Raw genomic sequence first — 24,571 nt, forward strand, 5'->3', positions numbered from 1 at the left:
AATGTTCCACGTTATCGAATTCAACATTTATGTGTTAAACACAAAGTCATCAAGCACACTCATACACATAAACACATCACTTGAATTGCATACACCTAAATCATGCAAACTCGCCTTTGAGATTTGGAAAGGGCATCCAAATACCGACACCTGTACCTACATCCATCAATGGAATCAACCTTGCAAATTTGGCATTCCTAACAAATTAACAATCAATCAACGACAACGTTGAATAACGTATAGTGTTCACTAATACACCATCAAACCATAGGATTGGAAACAAAGATATACAAAATGCAATGATTCAATAACATTAAGAATGGATTTAGCGTTGACTAATACACCATCAAACCATAGGAATGGAAACAAAGATATGAAAAATGTGGTGATCCAGTAATGTTAAAAAGAGTTTTCATAAGAATATTGTGCCCCCAATGCATTTGGTCCTTTGAATACCAATGGGCAACCAAGCAACAGGTAGTTTCATGAAAGCTTTGGTGACATTCATACATTACAGAAAACTGCATCAAGGTGCACAAATCTTCACAAGAAATATTAACCCATTTGTATCTACAGAGCACTCTTTCAAATGAGCATCTTAGAGTTTGCCACTATGGATGCTTGTGGTCTAACTATTCCTTATTTCGGCTCTTTTCTAGGCATGTTTCCTAGTCCATTTTTCTTAAAATTTGGCAAATATTTATTAGAATCACATGTTTGAGTTGTGTCGTATGCATTATCCAAGTACCTCAGAGATTTAGAGGGCGTTGAATCCATATACGTATTCAAAAACACATTTTAAATAATAAAAGAACACAATCTCGCCAAATTTGTATCACCAAATTCCAGCCAAAAAAAACCAAAAAATAAAAGTGTTAGACAACATCCTATAAATAAATGCAAAATACAATTCAAAATCTTCATGCTATAAAATGTTACAATCATTTGAGCCCACTAGAACATAGCAAGTTCTCATTCCATTTGATCACATAAATTTTTATTGACCATGATTGACTGGGTTTATCATGGACTCAAATCTTACCAAGGTTCACAAATCTAACAAAAAATGGGCACTTCGGAAAAAAAGCATCTTAATAATTTTCCACTATAAATAGATGCAAAAATTATTATCCAAAATCCTCATGCTATACAATGTAGCAACCATTAAGTCCTAAAGATTGGTAAGTTCTAATTCCATTTGATCACATGCAATTTTTGATTGACCATGCTTAACATGGGCTCATTTCATTCTTCTCATAAATCAAGGTCGCAATCTCAGGACAGTTTCCCATGACGATACATTGCAGTGCAGTGGACCAAAATGATTTGTCCTTACCGGAAAAATGAAAAATGTAGGTAATAGAATTTTCAATTGGTAATAGAATTTGATCATGAGTAAACAAGTAGAAGGAATCAAAGACCAAGATTTTTTAATTCCAAAAATATAGAACTAATTAGGAGTAGCATTAAATATCCTTGAATTATTAGCAGCTACAGAATAATATTTGTTCCCAAATATTACATCTCTTATCAAATTGAAATTCAACACACAAAAAAGGGACTTTACTGATATGAGTGAAATATTCATGGTCAACAAAGTTACAGATTCAATCCCTACAAAAAATCAACAAACTGAGTCTTTCTTTGATAACGCTAAAAACAAATTCTCTATTAGGACAAATTACTGCATGAATTCTCTAACTTCAAAGAAAGGTACAAGTTACTATCTTTGAAAACCTAACAACAATAATGCAAATGACTAAAATAAGGGGTTAAATTATAGCATCTCTATGGAAGACTCATTGACAATTGTCAACTTAAAATGGTGACATCTCCTGCAGTGTATCCATTTTCCTGTAAATTTGGGGGAGCCTTGAATATTACTATATCAGTCACATCTGGCTTTCTAAAATAATAGGAGAGCTTTTCCATGATGATGCGGTCTCTGACATTGAAGGTTGGATACATGGAGAGGGAAGGAATGTATCTGGGTTGTGCCACAAATGACCTAAAACTCAGGGATGTGACAATGGCCACTACAAGGGTCTTTGCATCATCTGAGCCCACCCAGGAAGCCAACTCAATCTCTCACTGCCACTCTTTTTATAAACAGTCTCTGACTGTTTCTATGTTTCCTTTTTCTATTAGGGAGTTGTAATCCCCTCCTCCATCCCCTTAACCGTCGCTGCTCAAAATACAAGAATTTACGAAGTTATCCCTTCTTTTGGGCTTAGCAACAACCAAACACTGAAATAATTCACTGCAAGGAAGCCATTTCAAGCCCTGAAAAAAGGGTATCATGGTGGATGACTTAAGCCTAAACATAGAAGCTCCCTCATCAAAGAAAACCCCATAGACCCAGTAAAGATAGGTGACGTTGTTGGTGTTTTGATGAATGAATTCAAAGATACCAGAGAAGGACTCTGAGAGCACAACAAGTTTGGAACAAGTGTTTTCCCCACTGACGCACACCTATCTCTGGTATTTGGCACACCCTTCTCTGGTATTTTGCTTCTTCCATAATGAACAATACTCAAGCTTGCACTCCCTCAATGCATCCACAACCTTCTTCGCCCATAAACCCTAAATCACTTTGAAACCAAATAACATATTACCCTGGGATTTAATTCTCGCTGCTAGTCTTGAAGGAGAATAATGATGAAAATCAACACAAAGAAGCATATGCTCAATTGAAATTTCATGATTTGGTTTCAAATTATAGCTATCTAGATTAGTGGAACAATTAATTATACATACGGTGACTCGCAATATCTCTGCTATGAAGAAATTGTAAAGACATTCGCACTAGGTTGTGCACTAAAGATAATATAAAGACCAATGTCAATATATATAGAGTATGAGGAGCAAGAATTCTGGAGGTTGGGACTTAGTGGTTCTAAAGCCACCTCGACAATGCCTGGGCTTCCTAACTTTGTTGACGTCAAGCTGGTTTAGGCTCTAATTCAGGAAGGTAACTCTTTGTTTCACATTTTCAATTCAGTTCTCTACATTAATTTGGGTTATATGGAAACTCCAAGGATGTTGGTTCCTCTCTTGGCACTCAGGGTTTTAATTTGAACTTATTAAATAAGTTTAAGGTTTTGTTGGTTGTCATCCCAACAACTTTGTTGTATTCCTCCCCTGAAGCATTGTGCATGTCTCTAGTTCAAAGGTGGTGTAGTATTTTCCTGATTCCTGTCTTGTAGCTGACATAAAACTCATATGGTTGTTGCTATATCATGTGGGCTTAGGTATCCAATACTTTAAGGTCTAAGAACATGGAAGTGGAATTCCCTTGTTTCGAAATTCTTTTGGCTGGCCTTGAAGTCATCGTGGGGAGTCCTGGGTTTCTCCCTTATGGTATTTGTCTACGTTGAATCTGTGTCCAACATTCTCTCATGAACTCAGACTCTAATTCAAATACCTCCTCAGTGGCAAGTCCTTGCTGTCATTTACTATCTACTCATGAAGCCCTCCATAGGGTTAACTATAATCTGAAAGTAAAATTTTGTCAAATGTATCACACTCAGGTGGAACACACTCATACGATAATGGTGCTTCAAAATCAAATCTCTCGCTTGATAAATGAAGTAGATGTGCTCTGAAGTATAATAATAGATTTCAAACTTAGTACAAATGCACCTACAAGACCAAACCAACACTAGGAGGATCCAGGAAAGCGGGATATTGGTCTAAGCAGGCCAATGACAGAAAACAACTAAATTTCATGACTCTCACTATATGTGTCTTTTCCCCTTTTGTAGTTTTGCAAATATTATGTAGTTAAGTATTTTCTTATTTTTCTTACTAACATAATATTTTCTTATTTTTCTTACTATATAATGGGTTTGTGATCTCTCATATCTTTAGTCAGTTTTGAAAATTTCTAATGTAATCCTTGTGTACTTGTTGTGACTGAGCATAGACTTAATATAAAAGTACTCAATTTTGTGTTAAAAAAATAAAATAAGCTTTGTTATATACCATGGGAAAATATCGTGGCTTATCAATACCACATGCCCAAAAAATCCTATCTCATTCATTTCATCCAACACTTGTTCATATGACATTTTTTTTAATTAATCAATTTAATTAAGAGCACAAAAAATACATAAACACTTTGGAAAATAAATGCACCTTTGATTTGTGAATACTCTACAATAAATTAAATGGTTGGTAGGCATCAATCCATAATAATCATCAAAATACTTACTTCATTATATATCTCATGGTGCTAAAATTAAAAAAAGAAATCATAAAAACTAATTATATTATAACTTTATTTTAACCCACTAGCAGATTAGACGATGATAGGTATCTTTTTTAGAGAGGCCCTGGAGATTGAGAAAAGGCCGAACAATCTTAATAGGGATGATGGCTAGAAGATTAGCAGTTGCTGGATCCCAGCCTTGTCTTCCTAGCCTCCTCTTTCCCCTTCTGTTAGGTCTTAGGGTTTCTGTCTTCCCCCCCCCTCCTGTTCTGTTTTTGGTGGGTTTGTCATGGAGTATAGGAGTTAGTAATAGGTTTTTAAGTTTTTTCGAGCTTTATTTGGCATTAACCTTATCCCAGGGGGTAATTTTTTAAAATTGGATTAGATTCTTTACATGGTTTTTTAACCTAGTTATTTCCGTTAACTGTTTTCTTATATATTGATAAGTAATAACATAGTTAATTTTTTAATACATATAGATATAAATTTCTATATTAGATAAGCATGTAATTTGATTTTGGTATTTACATAATAATGTTTTAACTAGAATACGATTTTAATATCAGAATTATATATTATTAGGTAAATATAGATCATTTAGTAAACATAAATTATTGTATGAAATAATAATTTAATTTCGAATGGGCCATTACATTAAAATAATTAATAAAAATGATTTATTGGACCCTTAATTTTAATAATTATTTTTAATAAATTCACAGTGACCTATTGTAACTATATAATTTTGGGAATAATAATAGTTATAGATTACCATTATTCAGTTTACCATAATTTATTAATGACCATTTATCTAATTTACCATTGGACCTTTTGATTAAACAATTATTATTAAATGAATACATAGTTACCTATTGTAACTAAATTCTAAGAATAATAATATTTTAATACTATTTATTTGTATTTAAATAATTTAGGGATAATAAATATAGGTTAGGCAATAAAGATGAAGATATAATGACCATTATGACAATAAAAAGATGTATTATTCAATTAAATAATAATATTATATGCTTCTATTTTTAGTAAAATCTGGGGTTTGACTTTGATCCTCAGGTCAAAATTAGCCGTTACAATATAGCCGTTGGAGTCGCTGCACACTCTATTTAATCAAGCTAAACCAGATCAGTTCTTCAACTTGTCCTGACGATGAACCACACTGGTTGGTTCGAAACGCGTCGACAAACGATTGATTATGTGATTTTGCCGAAGAGTATCTAAACAAGTTATGGATCACAGAAGTCTAAATTCCTTGATAGGTATCTTTCTAAGGCACTTTGTGGTGAAAAGGTTACCAGTTCAAACCCCCGTGGGAAAAAATCCAACAATTCTAAGGGTTACTGTGGCCTAGGCCCAATGTGATCTCTAGGTGATTTTGACATCTTAGATGTCAGTGGTCAAGTTTAGGCGTGTCAGAGATCTTAGGACACACATTACCTAACAAAGAAAAACTATATTATTATTTTTTATAATGGAGGAATGACTTATTATAGAGTTTTATGAACCCAACATTTCAGACTACTAAGTGAGTCCATCATCAGGGGATACGACAATAGATTTAAGAAAAAATTAATGATGTATCTAGGAGCTAATCTTGAGAGTATATATAAGGATTATGAATAAAAATAATGTAAGAGTTTTAGTCGGCCATAATCTAAAATATATTGAAAATTTGGAATTTTTAAATTATTAGGGTTTTAATTAATTAATTCTCTGTAATTTATTTGTATATATAAAAATTCTAAGTTTAAAGTTTTTTTTAATTATTAATTTTATATATTTTAAATTTTAATATTATAATTAATTATATAAATAATCTTTTTATTTTAGTTTAGTATATAGATTGATTATATAAATTATAGGTTGATTAAATGATTTGTTTTATTTTTTTTTTAATACTAAGATTAATTTTGATTATTATTTCTTTTTATTTTAATACTAAGATTAAATTTGATTAATAAATAATTATTGTTTGTTGTAAAATTTTTGAAACTAAGATTAATTTTGATTAATAGATAATCATTGTTTGTTGTAAAATTTTTGAAATAAAAATGTTAATAGTGGTCTAAAATGTTTTTTTTTTTAAGAATCTGTATAAGGTGGAAGGATATGTTGAGATATCCCTACATATTTTATGAAACTTATTTATTCACATATCAATTTTATTATGATTATATAAATTATATGTTGTTGTTTGATCTTAGATTAATAGATGAATAGTTATGATATTTAATTAAATCTTAGAATTGTTATATTATACGACAATTTTGATTAGATTTAATATGATTAGATTGATCATTTATTTAAATTATTTAATTATTATTATGCTTATTATTTGTTATTCTTCAATTGTTAAAATGATTTTTAGTTTAGATGAAAGGTCATAGGTTTTTAATGATATCAAATAAAGGTTTCCACGTATTGCTTAGTTTTAATCCAACATCGTGATTCAAGTTGTTCTTTCTTTTTTCTATTTCTATGGCTTCTTTACTTTTTCTCTTAAGATAGTGGTCCTATTTTTTAATTAGTTTGGCTCTTTCCATAGAGATGTAATGAGAGGAAGAGTGCATGTGTTCTACTAAGGCAGATTTTGAGGTTCTTTCTCTTCTTAAGTCTGCACCTGTGATTCTTTGATTATTATTATTAAATTATTATTATTATTTTTTTTTTTTTTTTTTTTTTCTTTGTTAAGACTAACCTACGCACCCACGGGGATTTGAACCGGTGACCTATCGCAAGGATTTAACAGTGCACCCATTCACCGTCTATCCAAATTATTATTATTATTATTATTATTAATGATAAAAATAATTAATATATAAGCTAAACATATACACATTTAAAACAACATGGAATAAGATTCTTAACCATGGAGATTTATCGTCACTTTACCATGAAGATTCTTAATTTGTAAATAGAATTTGTTATAATACAATGGCTTGTCAATACCACATGCCTAAAACAAGCATGACTCACTTCAATTGACACTTGTCGTTATGGCATTTTTTTTTAATTAAGCAATTTAATTAAAAAGGGAAAATAGCATAACTACATTGAAGAGAAATCTCAACCTTTGTTGTGTGTATAATACTGTGAATATTCTAAAATATTTTATGGAAGTCAAATATTTTAAAATATTTTATGGAAGTTAAATCTTTATCATCCACTAATAATTATTAATAATTAAATTAAAAATATGAAAGTCCTATTCCAAAATATGCATACTTATAAATCTAATTAATTCTAATACACTTTTTACACTAAATTACAAATTACACTCTTAGAGCATGTAATTTCTTTTAGATTATTAAATATAAATGTCCATTTTTTTTTTTGTGGAAAAGATTGTTTTATTTTTCCCTTTTGCCCCTTTTTTTTTTTTGCAAAAGAGATTGTTTTATTTTCCCTTTTTAATATATTTTTTACTTACATTCATTATCCAAGTATAAATCACAAGGTAACCATGATCCCATTCAAAGTTCATTTTGGATAAGGTTCAAAGTTTAGTAAGTTACAGTGTCAGATATATCTGCATGCTAATGTAATATATGGGATGTGCTAAACATAAATGGGTTGGGAAATCGAGGAAACATTGAATGGAAGTAAGGAGATATTGAAAAGAATACTAAATTTTAATTAGAACCTTAAAAATGAATGTGTGTTTATGTTTTAAAGTTAAGAAGAATGATTGAATATATGACAATTTTAATGATTTTTTGGCCGAGTGAATTTTATGTTGATTTACTTTTTGATTCGAAATTTGTAGTTGTTTTAAGATAGACCAAACACCCGAAGATAAAATTTCCTGTCAAAGTTTCGATCAATTAACTAACTCCCACTAAAAATTCCTGGCTTGGGCTGTTAAACAAACATTATTGGAAAATAAACCTTACCTAATCAAATCAACACAAAAGCCTTTTCTCAAAAAAATAAAAAATTAAATACACGCTCACGTATTTTTATTGCAAGGTTGGTCAATCACGAGTAAGACACATCTCCCAATTCAACATTCAACAAGTATATACCACCAAATTTACACCATTTAATATGCATTTATAGATATCAAGTAATATCATGTACATATCATTTATAATGAAAATGCTTTCCCAATATGGTCAGTCATATATATAATTAATTTTGTAATATTTTATTATTAATTTTTAAAGTATTTTTTCCTCGGAGAAAAAAAAAACATATTTATTAGGTGTAAGAATAAAATTTATTTACATTATATGCCACAATATTCAAAAAAAGCCTTTTTGCCTGGGAGGGATTTAAAGTTTGTTATGATTATTATAAACATTTAACAAAAAGAACCATTTACCTTTTGCGTAGGATCAAAACAACAAAACAGAGCTATTGATAATGTGCACATAACTGACTTATTACTTATGTATACAACCCAATGGATAAAAACAGTTATTCTGATAAACCTAAGGTTCTGTTTTACTGAAAATTGGTTTTAAAAGTAAAGGCAAAACGGCCAAAGCCTATGGAAATATCATCATGAAGCATGTCGATTGAATAAAAAAACATGGAAGTTGTATCATGCCGAATGGGTAAAAAAATCCTAGAGGCTCAAGATGTCAAGAGTCTAAGCACCCTAAAAATACCATCAAAAGGAGATGGTCGAGAAGAAAAATTGAAGAGGCCCAATTGTTATATGCTCATAAGAGAAAGTAAAAATGATAGTATTTTGAGTTGTATATGAAAATTTCGGAACTAGTTAAGCCCATGGGCATAACCAGTGGGTCGTGATGATGCCCTCTGTGTTTCCAAATATTTCACATTGTCCCTTATCCATCACTAAACCTCTTTTCAAGATTTGATCAACTAACTAGTTATGTTTCCTATAGATATGTGAGAAATTCAAGTAAGAGAAAGATTCGGATTTTAGGAGAACATTTTGATATATAGGAAGGAGGGTGTAATTTCTAGCCTGTAAGTTCTTTACATCTATTTGATCACCAAGAAGGAGTTTCCATATATATTAATCTGAGAGAGGTGAAGATAAGAGGCAACCTGCAGGAGAAATTTGAAGGCGAAAAGTTTCGCAAAATTGTTTGAAGCATGCCCAATGTTACATGAGAAAGTGAAGAAATGCGAATCTGTCAAATGGATGGTGCCTCTTGATCCTCCTATATAAGGATTGTGTTGCAATGCCCCATCAAAGAATGCCCAAGGTTTATCTTTGTGGATTTCCACTTCAATTTTGTTTCAAATTTGATTATATTTAGGAGGTTTAGGAATAGATGATATTAAATCCAAGCTATTGACAACCACTCTAAGAAAGGATTGTCCCTGATTATCAAAAATATATTTTTTTGCTTTCCATCCAAATGTCCCAACAGATAATCAAAGGGAGAGCTCTAATTTTTTTAGGAGGTTTTATTTCCAGCCAATTCTTTAGACACATATCCACAAAATCCCCATGCCATTGATGTGAGAAACCAATATATTTCCAAATTTCAACCCATACTCTGATAGTAAAGAGACAATGTATAAAGGGATGTGAGATGTTCTTAGCATTTTCCATACGAAGTGGGAATCTATTGAGCCCATATAAAGAGATTTTTTGTAACCTATCCCACATTGGTGCTTTGTTTTTTAAGGAGTAGACACATGAATAGTTTGGTTTTGGGTAGACAATTTTGCTTCCAGATCATTTTAATCCACTAGGGAGGAGGGTAAGCTTGAGGATGATGGGCTAAAGATAGATAACCAAATTTGGGGTTGTACCAAGCCAAGGGAGCATTTGACTAGACTAGAGTGTCTTCAGAATTTGAGAGAGATACCATATTATGACTAAGAGATTCAATATACATGTTCCACTCTTTAACTAGATCCCCTTCCAGTAATAGGCCATTAGACTACTTCCAAATGGGGTTACCCATTGAGTCCAAATGATTAGAGGCTTTATTTAAGAAGAAAATTCCAAGAGTGTGTTTGCTTGAAAGTCACATTGAGGGGGGTGGGGGTGGTAAATCAATGTGAGGTCAATTTAACAATTTAGCAATCGTTATTAATCATTCATCCATTTAGAAATGAACCATTATCATTAGGTCATTAGTTATATCAATGCATCACCAAATCAATAGCATGAAAGGAGCAATCAACAACACAAGAAAGCATCACATCACAAGGAGACACAAAAATTTTAGATGCAATGCCAAATGGGAGAAAACCACCAACTCTTCCTTTGCTTGGTCTTTATTTATTTTACATCAATTTGAAGACCCCATCCTACAAGAGTCAACTACCCCCAAAATATGCAAGCAACCACTTGCGATAGGCTACAACCTGATTGAGGAACCAACTTCGAAGATGCAATTAGTTGCTCACAATATGCCCCAACATGATTGAGGCACCAACCTCAAGAATGAGTAGGCTCCAACTAGATTTAGGTTGCAACCACCTTCCTCTACTTCCTTGTGGACCTCTATTTCATCACATTTTCATACTCAATCCACAATCATAAAATATCACTGAATCATAAGTAGAACCAAAATATGCAATCAATACGTATGATTCACTCCCACTATCTCTACCACTGCAACAATCACTTTCTTTGGCATACAAATTGCAACTATTATACTACCCTAAAACCTACAATCACTGGAATCATCATCTCAACTATAATTACTCTTACAAAAGTCATGTCAATATCAACTGCTAGCTATCATACTAGTTGATGTTCCAAAAATTTTCTCCAACCATGACTACAATTTGGTCACTCAAATGCTTCCCCAATACTCGTTAACTTCGTGTATCTGAAACACTTTCAATAGACTTGTGACTTTTCCAAACACACATATGAGGTACTAGTCATCAAACATGATTCAAAAAACTATCAAACATATTTGGATGCATCCATCCATAAGTATTGATTTCTCAACTTCTTTTGGATTTCAAATTGGATTAATATTGACTTCAATAACCCAAAAAAACCATAATAAACCATGTATATAATCAAATATTTGACAAAAGACCTTTTTTTGAGTGCCTTTCAAATCCAACCACAATATTTTGGTTTACGTCATCGAAAGTTTCAAACAAGTCTAGAAAATGGGTGAATGTATTAAAAAATATTAACCAACCTATTCGTACCATGGATCAAACTCACAACCACTCACACACTATACCAACGAATTACCAACTTCTGTTTCAGTTTGCCTTGGTACATCGGGATATTCTTATTTATTTATTATGGATTCATTGTGTTCAACAATGTCCTATTGACTTTCCATCCCTCCATGGATCAATGTGACTATACAATACTTGTTGTACTCAGTGGCGAAAATACTCTTCCTTATCCATGTTAGAGCTACAATGGCTCAACACTCAAACTTAGGGCTCACGAAGATATACACTACTTGGCCTCATCCACGATGGCACATAATACCCCAGGTTCATCCAAAGTGGCAATGAAAATTGGTCTCACCCTCATCCATGGTGGCTATTATATATGGCCTCATTTGGAGTGACATATGATATAAGACCTCGACCTCGCCCATGGTGGTTAAAAAACTCAATCTCGCCCTTGTCCACGGTGGAAATAAAACTCAGCCTCTCCCTTATCCATGGTGGAAATAGAACTTGGTCTCTTCCTCATTCACAATGGCTATTATATATGGCCTCATTCATGGTGACATATAATACATGGCCTTGGCCTCACCCACAATGACTACAAAACTCTGTCTTTCCCTCATCCACAATGGCAATAAAACTTGATCTCACCCTTATATATATTGGGAATAAAACTTGGTCTTTCCCTCATCCACAATGGTTACAATACATGGCCTTGGCCTTTCCCTCATTCACGATGGATACAATGCATGGCCTTGGCCTTATCCACAATGGCTACAATACTTTGTGTCAAGGGTTAAGATGGCATACAATGGTGGGTGTAACACTTGAGCTTCAGCTACAGTACTCTGTCATGGTGGTATGCAATCAACGTAAAATTCCCAGGGCCATGGTGGCCTTCCTCCTTCAGTACAATAGAGCGATGCTAGGAGGAGCCACAACCCAATACCAAAATGGTGGCTTAGCCACCATCCGTCCAAACTAAACCAAAATTGAAAAAATGTCTCACATATAAACCAAGTTAGAGGAATCAAAACAAAACAAACTAGAATATCTTTGATTTAGTCGAAATTGTTCCACCCACAAACCCTTGCACCAAACCTCAGATGATATGTTATATTTTGAATTCAAAATTATGTGTCTTCAAGATGGTTGTGCCACCATATTTATAGCGTTTAGGCAATGAAGGGCCCACCAATTTCTTTCCTGGGAATTCTAAATTTAATATATTTGAATGATCGGGTCGAGATCCCATGTAACAGATTCCCATGACCTGGATCTTAGGGTCTCTATATAATCTTTTGATGACATCATCATGATGTCAATGTTCCACATGTCATTGTTTAATTGGAAGCTTAAACATGACACTATTTCTCTTTAAATTGGTCGTTGATCTATTGGCAACACTAGTGATTGACCCTAAACTTACATGTCATTTAGTGGCATGAAACAATGCACTACTTCTTGTGACCATGGTTGTTGATTTGTTGAGTCAACAATGGATCTACTCCAAACTTGCATGTTATTTACAAGATTAATATTTTGGGTTTGGCCCTATAGTTTGACCTTTTAATTTTTTCCCCAAACAAATATTGATTTTTAACAGAGCATAAATTCTCATCCAAGAGGAGTTTTACTCAGAAAAATATATTGTTGGAAAGGTATTGACGAGCAGTACACAACCATGCTAATTGTAAGAGGATTTGAGAGTATTAGCTTCATCAAAAACTCATATAACTTCAAGAACCTATTGACGGTGTTGGACTCGCTAACAATCAAGGGGATCTCCCCAGTAAGAAGTCCCAACTAGACCTCAGACCATTTTGAGTAGGAGTCCCAGTAGTGGGTGGTAATGTAGTGCCTTGACTGTGGTAGCAAGCAGAGAAAAGTATGATGACTTTGGTCGGAATCAAGTGTGTGACCTTGCAACGAGTCAAGTGAGATGCATGGGGGCACCAACACGTGGAGGAGAAAAGGAAGTTTATCCCTTAGAAGCATGTATTAGTATGTAGCTTTAAAGGAAGACATGAGCGTAATGACATCACAAGATACAATGTGGAATAGTCTACAAAACAAAGTGATAGGTTAATCCAACAAAACGCCTTCAACCAAATTCATACAATTGCAAACAAAATAGTTCATAAGCAAATGTGTAAGTTAAACAACATACATTGCTAAAGAAACCATAAAAGTCCAACTACAATAACAACATATGTACATAAATGTGTTGGCTCAGTTATATTATTATTAAGTGAAGTTCCACCCGTACATACACCATTGACAACCACTAGCCCCAATAGTGGAACATTATAGCCATGAACACTTGCTCCTCCAAAGAAGCATACTTGCTCTACATTTTGGAGAAGCAAAGGCTCGTCACAATACTCCCAAGCCTTCTCTAAGCCTAAGCCTAGCCAAAATTTTGGCTCCCAAATCTTGTTCTATGAGTAATGAGGTTCTCTTTATAAGAAAGGGTGGGGTGACCCTTCACATTCCCCTATGACTCTTTGACTACCCTTATGACTCTTCAACTTCTTTACAAATAACTTATTACATTACATAGTGACTGGTCACATCCCACTAATGACATTTGGAATTTCACTTACAATATTTTTACAAATAATATACAATTTCCACATGTACCCATGTGAGACAAAATAGGCTTGAGACAATCAGAAAATACAAAACACTATGACTCAGAAGTCTAGGGGAAGACCAACTTGGCAACATCCACTTTATGACTCTCTGTGACGTACTGATACAAAGACTGGTACTATGTTATTGTGTCCCCATACTGCTTGATAGTGTCTTTCTGGTAGCATAATATTGCCTACATAGCTTGTGGGTATATGGTCTGGGAACATTTTTCCAACTCATCTTGAAGCATGTGTAGCATGGCCTTGACTATGGCAAGACCACTGATGTACTTCTGAATGTTTTCTGCGCTCATCTCCAAGTCATTGTTGGTGGCCTCTTGCCTTAGTTGTTGCATGTACCCGTCAATCTTCTTGGCTATGAAGATGGTACCGATTGACAGGATCTTGTGCATCCTCACATTCACATCCAAACTCTTGAACAACCATGCCTATGAAGCATGTATGTTACTAACAAACAGGGCGAGCTGCTCATAGTTCTGGATCGGCATTTGGATCTTTGTTTTGTCTAGATCTGCCTACGACTTCATCATCTTGGGAAAGTGAAGTGGGGCTCCTTTGTATCTCATTGTCCATTCCTACACATGGGCGATAGCAGTGTGTATGTCTCTGAAAGTTTGGACAATATTTATGCTCCGTCATTGAAAACCAAATAGATGGACAACCACCTTATGCACGGTGACAAATCCATCATAGAGTTTCTGCATGGTGGCCTCAAGAGTTGATACTTCAGCAAGTATCACCTTCCTCATTTCTACCATTGCGTATCTTGTGGATTTTTCTACTTTATGCCTGGTCGCTTGCAAGTTCTTAGCCATCTATTCATTCTCTGCAAACAAGATCTTGACGTTTGAGCTTCTGGCTCCTACATAAGCCGTAGTGGCATTGGCCATGGCGATTGGATGATTCCTGACATCTGGAACCATCACCATTTGCTTCATAAATGTAGGTGACACATGATCATCTGGGAAATTATTTCTTCATGCCTATATAATCCTCTACTGAAACTTATCAAATGACAGACTATACACATCCATCACCAAATCATCATCAAGAAGAATAGCCTCTCCTTCCTCGCTCGAGACTGGCTCTAATACTAGAGGTTATGGAGACTGAGGGGCAATCTCGGATGCTCTAGGCATGAGGTCGGTTTCTCGATCATGTGGCTCCCTTCCCAACTCCATGTCAGTTTTTTCAACTATTTGCTCAATCTTCTGAGCAAGCTCCCGATCCTGCATCCCCTCACTCTCTTCTTCATCTGCTGGCTATTCTGACTCCTCAACCTGTATGGGCGTAGTTTTCTCTATGATCGCGCCTTGCCCTTCCTCATTTTTGTGTTTATGCTTCTCTTCCCTCTCTCTCCTTGTTAGCTCTTCTCCTCTTTCAACTTCTTCTCTATTTCCTACAATTTCCTTTATGCTTCCTCTAACGTTTACTTCTCTCTCTTCCTCTGTTCTTCTCTCTTTATGCGTTGTTGCCTTTTTGCCTCCACTGACAAAGTTGCTTTCTCAATAAGAGGATCTTCTTTGAACTTGTAGCTTTTCTTAGCCTCTGGGTTCTTGACACTCTTCCTCTTACCCTTATCCTACACAAGTTTACTTCTTATTGTTGTTTTTGTTGTTTTTTCATGTGGTGTTGCTGCCAACATAGCATCTTTCGATTTTGTGGCTATGCTGACTGATTCATTGAGCTTGGAGTGGTTGTAACAATATCTCCAAGGGTCATCCTCTGCCCAATGACATGCCCTGTGGATCCATGGATAATACACTCTCGCACAGTGGTTCTTGCAAATCTCGTGGGGATCATATGAATTGTAATATCTGGTGTCGAACTCATACTTCTCTATCTTCTTGGCTTCGATATCCGCATCTTTCAAGCTCTTAATCTCGTACAATCCAATTTGCAAAGGAAGAGCAGGCCATGGTGTCTTCTCCCTCCTATGCAGCCCTACTAATAACCCTATGGAGATGTGATATGCGATCTCTTGCATGAACAACTTGTCTGTGGAAAACCTTGGTAGAACATGCAGAGGCTTCTCTTCGCCAAACATCCTAATGAGGGTTCCACCAAGTAAGGCATACCAATCTACAATGTTAAATAATTCCTCCATCGCTTCTTGGGACATGCAAGGTGGATCTTGCTCAAAGATAAACTTGTACAACAAGGAGATGTAATGGTTAGCTAGCCTTGCCATAATTCCTCGGTAGCTGTAGTCACAAAGCAACTTGCAATAAATATTGACGACATGCTCTTGTGGTGTCCATATCCAACCCATGCCAGAAAAACGATGCTGGGCACAAATTGCATCAACTAAATATGTGGACATGTAGGATCTCACTTGCTCATCCTTGGGCGGATTTCGGGTGTTATTCACATGGACTTTCAATTTATGAGCCAACAAATCTGACCAATTGAATGGTTTTCCATCATTCACCAACTGGTCCATCACAACCACCCAATTCTGTGGAAAGGTCTCCTTACTTTGTTGACTGTACAATCCGCATGCAAAGATGATCAAGAACTAGTAGGCCTTTCTGAGTGACTTCGTCTTGTATACATGATGGGTCATCGATATGAATTTTGATGGCTCCTTCACCCAATGCTTTATAATATCCTTGGTGTTTACATAGTTGTGGATGGCATAGAAAATTTCATTCATCTGGTTCACCGGCTGAGGTAAGTGATACATCTGATGGTAATTATCTATCGTGAAGGTAGAAAGTTGTGTTCCATTGGCACTAATCAATGTTATAGTCTCGAGATTTGTGTGTGAGACAATCTAGTGGATGATGTCTGCACATGGGAATGCGGGGTAACTTCATGCAACCTTATGTAAGGCTGACTGGTGGATATCAACATACACTTACCAATCTTCTAGATCTTCCTTGAAGTCTCTTGCAAAGATATCCTTGATTTCCTGCCATGTTAACTTCATACCCTTCTCAATGAACAACTGAGTGTCTGCATAAAATGGTAAACTCATTGACACTTGCTCAGCTGCATCTCTAGTCCTACTTTCAACAATATCCTTCGATGCATCTCTCTTGGAAGCCATGTTACCTATAACTGTGGATATTTTCTCAACAATTGTTGTACCTGGAGACAGAGAGGACACTCACAACATGCAAATATTAGTGTGAAACCAAAATGACTTCAAGAACATACCAAACAACAAACTGGGCAAATGCTGGGAAGAATTATGCAATAATGGCTCTCAGAGGTGACTAACTGCCAGCTATTTCTACGCATTGTGCATTCCTAGCTGCCAATGGGGAGGTGTTACTGACGCGAACTGCGCAATGCGCAGTTCAATCAGGCTTATGAAATTTGGGATTGCACACTACACAATCACAGTGACCAAGGCTCAGGACAAGCTCCTGGAACTACGCAATGCGCAGTTGGAGCTAGGCCTTGGAAGGCTCTCCACGATTTCTAGAGCCAAGGCAAAACCTTGAGATCCTCAATGTGCAGTGCATGCCTGGGAAGAGTTGATCTAGGTGTAGGAAGCCGAGATCTTCCCAATGGCAACATGAAAACAAGCAAATTTGAAAGTAAAAGAGAAGGTGAGTGTAGTTCTAAGTGAATGATGATGCATGCAAACAAAACGAGTGTAGGAATCAATCAAACTGAAGAACAATGAAGCATATGGAGAGAGTTGTCGCAATGACGACTGTTAGTGAAAAAAATGGGTTATGCATGTGACACTTGGGAAAGGAAATGCAAAACTTAAAGCAACCCTTCTACAAGCTAAAACAAATCAAAATGCTAACGGTCATTCAATAAAACGAGTAAACAACACTCTCACAAGTGAAGCAAACAAAAGCGACAGAAAAAAGCAATAAAATCCTAGAAAAGCAAGACTTACCCAGAAAAGTTGTGACGACTATGCTGAAGGTTCCTAGATCTCCTCAAGAATTCCAGAGCTCTAACATCGAATGTGCAAATGAGCTCTGGGGCATCCATTAAATAGGTTTGGTCAATTTAGCGTTTATGACGTGAAGGAAAAAATGTAGGAAAAAGCGACACATGGTCGCAGTTTCCAAAAATAATTCAAGTGTAACTCCGACTCCTAAAAATAGATCCCTATTTTTAGGGATGCATTTTTTTCTTTTTTCTTTTTTCCTTTTTTAGGGAAAAGTAGCAATGCATGCACATGGATATTGCATAGTTCCTGAGGAAACTGGACAATTCACTAGCTCATGCATTGGGTAGCTACTGAGGGAAAGCTTCTGCGCAATTACTGGGCTAAGTGGCTCAGCTCGCCTCTCATGCTCTGCGAAGTTTCCTAGCTGAAGGAAAGATATCAATTGGCTCTGCACCTTTTTTGGTGTTGAAGGCTCACTATAGGCTTGGACTGCGCAATTCGTGGATTGAAGTTTGGTTGTCTTTAAGGATTACGCAGTTCACTAAGGCAAGCCTGGAACCGGGTTGAAACGAAATGAAGAGATCAGCTTGTAGATTAGACAAAAAAGCAAGTTGGAAAACACAAGCCGTAAGCAGAAGATAAAACTCAATTAAAGCACAAGTACTTGGGTCAACATAAGATGAGTTGTTGTGATTTGAGGAGGGAGGCTCCAAAATGAAACATAGATAAAATTTTGGAGGGCGATTGTAGCCACTACAACGTTGTTGACACACTAGTAGAACTCCAACTCTCTGTATGGACCTTGTCTCGTGTAAAGCAAGTCTAACTATTTCGGAAGTATTGTTCAATTCTTTGATCATCATGGTTTCTTCACTAGCTTTAGTTAAAGATATAGTCCCTACCATTCTCTTTATCATCAACACACATCCCAATCCAAGTCAACTAAGTTGTTTTGATTAGGGATGAGGGGCATATTGATGTACAAGTAATATAGACTATCAGAGTTTTAGTTTCATCTCTAGTGTTGCTCCATTGCTAGCAGGCCTGGACAGTGCCCTGACAGAGTCACTTCAGGAACACAAGCATTGCTTCATTGCCAGTGAGCCTAGATAGTACCCCGACAGAGTTATTTGCTTCACCTCTCTATTTAGGAAGCCTTTCTCTTCTTTCACCTTCATTATTTTTCATTTCAATTTTTTATTTTTCAAAGAACTGTGCATAGGCACTTATTTATTTCATGAGGCAGAAGAGGGATCTTGACTTATTGAGAGAAAAAGAGGTTGTCCCTTCAGAGAAGGATGTTTGTATATACCTTTGACATACTTGTTAAGATTTTCCCCCTCACCTTACTCTACTTGACTAAGTTGAAAAGCGTTAACCGAATATAGAAAACCATTTAGAGTAGGCGGTACTAGTTAAAAGTGCAAGCGATGTGATTTCACCAATAACTCACTCTAAAAGGAATGTATTTTCCATCAAGGTATCATTGACAAGAAACACAAGATCTTCATAAAGAGAGGGAATAGACAGATAACCAAATTTTGATAGTTGTACAAGTCCTCTTGTATTTCACCCTACTTGTCACAAGAAGCCAAACATGGTTTCATGGGGAAACTAATCCTATGGGTGCATAAACAAACAAACAAGAAAAGGAAAGAAGTAAAATGAAGCAAAATAAGTAAGCATAAGCAAACAGGAAAGAAAACACTACTCCTACTCCTAAGCTAAGCATAACATGGGCCAACTCATGTGAAGTGATATTTCCAATGCAACCACCAGTGCATTGGTTGACCCATGTGAGTGATGGCTTGACTCACAAAAAATATATTAAAGCCAATTAATAAACAAGAAAGATAAAACAATGCAAACTAGAACATTCAAAGTTTGAATGCGTCTACAACAAATAAAAGATTGAAAGCACATGAAAGGCACCCTGTAGACGTATCATGGTGTTGTGTCACATTGTGCATGGACAACAAATATGTACACTCTTTCGAACGTGACAAACGAGCAAACATGAAAAAGGAAGAATTTTTTTTTTCGCCACAGTGCTTTCTATGTATGACTCCTCCAATGCATGAGTGATAGGATCGTGTGATTCGAGTGGAGGATGTGAAAGCTATAAAATGGATTGATTTTCCATGTGAACAAGAGTGTGTTGAGGAGCCTCAAGTGATTCAATAGATTTCTGATTAGAATTGGAACTATCCTCAAGGCTACGATAACCTGACATAACCATCAGCTCGGGCTGAAGTGCCTCGACAGCTTGAGGGGTTTCCAACTCATCAGAAGATTCATCATCAAAGACTAGTGGCTTAGAAAAACTGATAATAGGTGGATCAGAATCGTGATCAAATGAATGAGTGAAAATATCACGACAACCATGATCAAAAACTTTGAGATCGACAGCATCATCTTCATGATATGATGAATCATATAGAGGGGTTGATGAGAAAAAAAAAATTTCACCCTCTGAATTTCCGAAAATGAATTATGAGAGATCAAGTAGATTCGGGAAGAAATATTTTTCCTCTTCGCAATTGAATGATGGACTAACATCTTGATTGTTCAGTGAATCATTGGAAGTAAAAATATCCAGGGATAAATTTTTACAGGAAAAATAAAAATGGAAGAATCACATATGATGTCAGGATAAAACGGACTAGGTGTAGATAGAAGGAGGTCATCCTTCAATGCAACTTCTTCTTCATATTCCCACACATACTCATAAAAAATGATAGTGCAAGTTGGCTTCCCAACATTAGCTCCATCCATAACCTAATCCTTGTGAACATCACATGTGGAATCTGGAATGGATGAACACAAGACACCAAAATCTAGAGGATCGAAAGAACCCGAAGATGGAGGTCGATGAGATGAGACCATGTGACAACCATCAAGCTTATAGTCCAGATCTACGCAGAAATCTAGAGTAGGTGGGGTGGGAGGAGGTGAGAGTTCAACAGGTGGATTCACAACTTCTCTCACCTCGTCTTGTGGAGCTAGAGTTGTTTGATGAGAAGAGGACGGAGAGTCACTTGTGACACCAACCTTGCCCGTCTAAGATTTAGAAGCTCTAACACCGAGATATAGTAGGAGGGGCTCAAAAGATTCTAACTCATGTGGATTTTTAGATATGTGAAGAATATACTTAAACCATTCAGTGAGAAATTCCCAATCAACTTCATCTTCCAGAAATTAAAAACAAATATGACAGAAGCGTTTATAAAATTTCACAATAGATTCGTCAGGTGATTTTCATAATTTTAATATTTTGTGATTAAGTGCTTTACAGTCATAACGAAAGAAATCACAACCTAACTCTCTGATCGTTTGATTGAAATATTGAATAGAGGTTGCGGGCAATGTGAGACACCATTTCTTAACACGCCTTTCGAACGTGTAAGCGAACAACCCACAAGCAATGTCATCCAAGGGAACTTCATTCCTATCAGAGAAATGCAAAAACGAAACTTTGTGTCTTAACAAGGTTGTTCTGCCTTCACCATCATATTTAAGTTGTGATAAGTCATCGATAACATCCTCCGAAACTTTGAAATCATGAGCGTGAGAAAAGCATGTTGGAATTGAGATTGTGATGTAAGTCCTAAACGATGTGCAGAGATTCAATACAGACTTTGACAGCTCATTTTTTCATATGGCCCTCCTTCTAGCGCCATAAATGTTGACGGTGTTGGACCCACCAACATTCAAGGGGATCTCCCCGGTAAGAAGTCTGAACTAGACCTCAGACAGTTTGGAGTAGGAGTCCCAGTAGTGGGTGGTAATGTAGTTCCTTGACCATGTTACTGAGCAGAGATAAGTATGATGACTTTGGTCGAAATTAAGTGTGTGACCTTGCAATGAGTCAAGTGAGATGCATGGGGTTCTAACATATGGAGGGGAAAAGGAAGTTTATCCCTTAGAATTCTGTAATAGTATGCAGTGTGAAAGGAACACACGAGCGGAATGACATCACAAGATGCAATGTGGAATAGTCCACAAAAAAAAGTGACGAGTTAATCCAAGAACACACCTTCAACTAGATTCATACAATTGCAAAAAAAATAGTTCATAAGCAAATTCTTAAGTTGAACAACATACATTGCTAAAGAAACCATAATAGTCCAACTACAATAACAACATATGCATGAAAACATGTTGGCTCAATTATATTATTGTTAAGTGAAAATTCCATCCATACATACACCATTGACGGCCACTAGCCCCAATAGTGGAACATTGCAATCATGAACACTTGTTCCTCCAAAGAAGTATACTCACTTTATGTTGTGGAGAAGCCAAAGCTTGTCACAATACTCCCAAGCCTTCTCTAAGCCTAAGCTTAGCCAAAATCTTGGCTCCCAAAAGCCCATTCTATGAGTTATGAGGTTCTATTTATAACAAAGGGTGGTGTGACCCTTGACATTCCCCTTTGACTCTTTGAATACCCTCATGACTCTTCAAATTATTTACAAATAACTCATTACATTACATAGTGACTGTTCACATTCCACTAATGACACTTGGAATTTCACTTACAATATATTCACAAATAATATACAATTTCCACATGTACCCATGTGAGACAAAATAGGCTAGAGACAGCCAGACAAGACACAACACTATGACTTAGAAGTCTGGGGGAAGACCAACTCAACAACATCCACTTGATGACTCTCGGTGATGTACTAATACCAAGCTTAGTACTATGCTATTGTGTCCCCATACTGCTTGATAGTGTATTTCTGGTAGCGTACTATTTCCTCCATAGCTTGTAGGTCTATGGTTTGTGAACCTTTGTCCAACTCATCCTAAAGCATGCACAACATGGTCTTGACTATGGCAGGACCACTAACGTACTTCTGCATGTTTCCTGTGCTCATCTCCAAGTCATCATTGGTGGCCTCTCGCCTTAGCTTCTCCATGTGCTTGTTGATCTCTGGTCGGACTTGGTTCTTCTCCCTGACTATGGTGAGGGAACCGATTGACGAGATCATGTGCATCCTCACCATCACATCCAAAATCTTGAACAACCATGTATATGAAGCCTGTATGTTACTTACGAACAAGTCGAGCTACTAATCGTTCTAGATTTGCATCCAGATATTTGATTTGTTTAGCTCTACCTACGACTTCATCATCTTGAGCAAGTGAGGCGGGGCTCCTTTGTATCTCATTGTCCATTCTTGCACATGGGCAATAGTAGTGTGTATGGCTCTGAGAGATTGGACAATCTTTATGATCCACTGCTAAAAACCAAATAGATGGACAACTGCTTTATGCACGGTGACAAATCCATCATAGAGTTTCCACATGGTGGCCTCAAGGGTTGATACTTCATCAAGTATCACCTTCCTCATTTCTGCCATTGTAGATCCTACGGATTGTTCTGCTTTCTTCTTGTCTGCTTGTAAGTTGTTAGCCATGTGTTCATTCTATGCTAACAAGAACTTGACGTTTGAGCTTGTGGCTCTTGCGTAAGCCATAGTGGCATCAACCATGGCGACTGGATGCTTCCTGACATCTAGCACTATTACCCTTTCTTTCACAAATGCAAGTAATGCGTGATCATCTGGGAAATTCTTTCTCCATGCCTGTATTATCCTCTGTTGCAACTCATCAAATGATAGCTTGTTAACATACATCACTAGATCATCATCAAGGAGAACAACCTCTCCTTGCTTGCTCAGGACTGAATTTGATACTGGAGGTGGGGGAGCCTGAGGGGCGACATTGGATTCTCTCAGTATGAGGTTAGTATCTTGGTCCTGTGGCTCTTGTCCCAACTCCATGTCCGTTGCTTCAAACATTTGCTCAATCTGTTGAGCAAGCTGTCGATCCTGCTTCTACTCACCCTCCTCTTCATCTGCTGGTTGTTCTGACTTCTTAACCTGTATGGGTGTAGTTTTCTCTATGATCGCACCTTTCCCTTCTTCATTTTCCTATTTCTGCATCTCTTCCATCTCTCTCCTTCTTAGTTCTTGTTCCTCTTTCAACTTCTTCTTTGTTTCTTGCAACTTCCTTTATTCTTCCTCCAACCTTTGATTCTCTCTCTTCCTCCATTTTTTTGTCTTTATGTGTTGTTGCCTCTTTGCCTCCATTGCTAAAGCTGCTTTCTCAATGAGAGGATATTCTTTGAACTTGTAGCTTTTCTCAGCCTTTAAGTTCTCGGAAATATTCCTCTTACCCTTATCCTACGTCGGTTTGTTGCTTATTGCTACTATTGTTGTTGCTTTGTGTGGTGTTGCTGCCTGCAGAGTAGATTTCCATTTTGTGGCTATGTTGACTGGCTCATTGAGATTGGAGAGGTTGTAACAATACCTCCCAAGGTCCTCCTCTACCCAATGACATGCCCTGTGGATCCATGGATAATACACTCTCGCACAGTAGTTCTTGCAAATCTCATGGGGATCATACGAATTGTAACCTTGGTGCCAAAATCATACTTCACTATCTCCTTGGCTTTGGCATCTACATCTTTCAAGCTCTTAATCCCATACAATCCAATCTGCAAAGGAAGAGAAGGCCATGGTTTCTTCTTCCTCCTATGCAACCCTGTTGATAACCCTATGGAAATGTGATATGCGACCTCTTGCATGAACAACTTGTCCATGGAAAACCTTGGTAGAACATGTGGAGGATTCTCTCTGCAAAGCGTCCTGATGAGGGTGCCACTGGATGAGGCATACCAATATGCAATGTTAAGTAATGCCTCCATCGCTTCTTGGGACATGC

General features: G+C 36.4%; 1 pseudogene; it reads right to left on the reverse strand.

Annotated features, from left to right (window-relative positions):
- Positions 1–1,812: 1,812 nt before the first annotated feature.
- Positions 1,813–23,262, reverse strand: LOC149178018 (putative thylakoidal processing peptidase 2, chloroplastic; annotated as a pseudogene).
- Between the last annotated feature and the right edge of the window lie 1,309 nt (positions 23,263–24,571).

The sequence above is a fragment of the Pinus tabuliformis genome, chromosome 4_1 (genome assembly GCF_031772625.1).
Source record: "Pinus tabuliformis cultivar Carrire ecotype Pingquan chromosome 4_1, CPIR1, whole genome shotgun sequence".
Taxonomy (NCBI): Eukaryota; Viridiplantae; Streptophyta; class Pinopsida; order Pinales; family Pinaceae; genus Pinus; species Pinus tabuliformis.